The sequence below is a fragment of the Propithecus coquereli genome, unplaced genomic scaffold, assembly GCF_000956105.1.
Source record: "Propithecus coquereli isolate 6110/MARCELLA unplaced genomic scaffold, Pcoq_1.0 Scaffold14193, whole genome shotgun sequence".
Classification (NCBI taxonomy): domain Eukaryota; kingdom Metazoa; phylum Chordata; class Mammalia; order Primates; family Indriidae; genus Propithecus; species Propithecus coquereli.
Genome location: NW_012138518.1, coordinates 1 through 1,406, shown reverse-complemented (window position 1 = coordinate 1,406; position 1,406 = coordinate 1). Strand labels below are relative to the sequence as shown.

Here is a 1,406-nt window from a genome sequence, read left to right as displayed (position 1 = left end):
AAATTATTTCAAGATGGATAGCAGACTTAAACCTAAGACATGAAACCATAAGAATTTTAGAAGAAAATGTTGCAAAATATTATTAAAAACAATCAGAATATTAGTAGTAGCCTTCAAAGTAATTCTGATGTTCACATTTAATACCATTTAATGTTAACACATATCATTGGAGCTTTATAGTTTGTCCACATTTTTAAAAACTATTTATTAAATTTTCCTTTCTTAGCAATAGCCTCTAAATTTACAGGTCCACCCCAAAGTGTTCCTAAAAGATCTCTTTCATTCTGTAATGCCTCCTCTAAATATAGCTCTTTGCCTGAACAAACAGATTTTTTCAAAGCTCTAATTACTTCTGGTGGCCCTTTGATAAATTGCTTTAGCCACTCTTGAGCCTCTTCTAGAGATTTAGTTTCATCTGAAGATTGCAAGACATCTTCGACCATTCCTATGTTTAGAGCTTGTTTTGAATCCAGTTTGATGGCCCCACTTAATACTTTGAGAGCTTGTCTACTGCCAATTATTTCAACCAGCCGGGTAGTGCCACCCCAGCTTGGTATTATGCCCATCTCCTTATGGACAAATCTGATCTCACTCTCTGGTGTCATTAACCTGAAAAAGAAAAAAGAAAAAAATTGTATCATAAAGTTGTACCCATTCATCACTTAATATGAAATCACAGATTTTTATAAGTAGATGTGTTAAAAACTGAATGTTAGAAAAACATGGCTATTTCTTCTAGAATTTAGTTTACATAGTACTTAACCCTTCCATTTGAAAACAACGTCAGCGTTTTTGTTGTGCATGTTTATCCTTTACTTTTCAATAAGAACTTTATGTTTCTTTCTAAAAGTCCAAATTTCATCCTTCTAAAGTGAGTGGTGGCCTAATGAGAAAATCAGGATCAAGAAAGGATGGGAGTAGGAAATGTTAGGTTCATACTATGGAAAAAAAAAAAAAACATAGTAAGTTAAAGTTCTCAACAGTCCTCGGAAAAAGAAGAAATTATGTTTTTTAATGCAGAATTTATCCAGCAAATATTTACTAAGCCCTACCAATACCAGGTGGTGTTCCAGGTGCTGACACTACAGGAGTGACCAAAATGAAATCCTTGTGCTTGGGAGCTACATTCCAGTTTGGAGAGAAAGGCAATAAATCATATAATGTCAATGGTGAAAAGTGCTATAAAGAAAAAATGGGGCAAGGGACTAATGAATGAGGATATGTGTGTTGGAGGTATGCTATTTTAGATGGAGAAGGCATCTTAATATTTGAGCAGCTACCTGAGGGAGTGAGCAATATAAAAATCTGGGAGAAAGTATTCCAGGAGGAAGGAATTGCAAGCCCAAAAGTCTTGAAGTAGAACTACTTAGTATCTCTGGGGACAAGGCCAATGTAACTGGAACAGA

At 34.8% G+C, this 1,406-nt stretch overlaps 1 pseudogene across 1 annotated transcript; it reads right to left on the bottom strand.

Annotated features, from left to right (window-relative positions):
• Positions 1 to 78: 78 nt before the first annotated feature.
• On the bottom strand, positions 79 to 706 carry LOC105806498 (annotated as a pseudogene). Its single transcript, XR_001137270.1, has one exon. The product of XR_001137270.1 is annotated as an ethylmalonyl-CoA decarboxylase pseudogene (transcript).
• Positions 707 to 1,406: the final 700 nt, after the last annotated feature.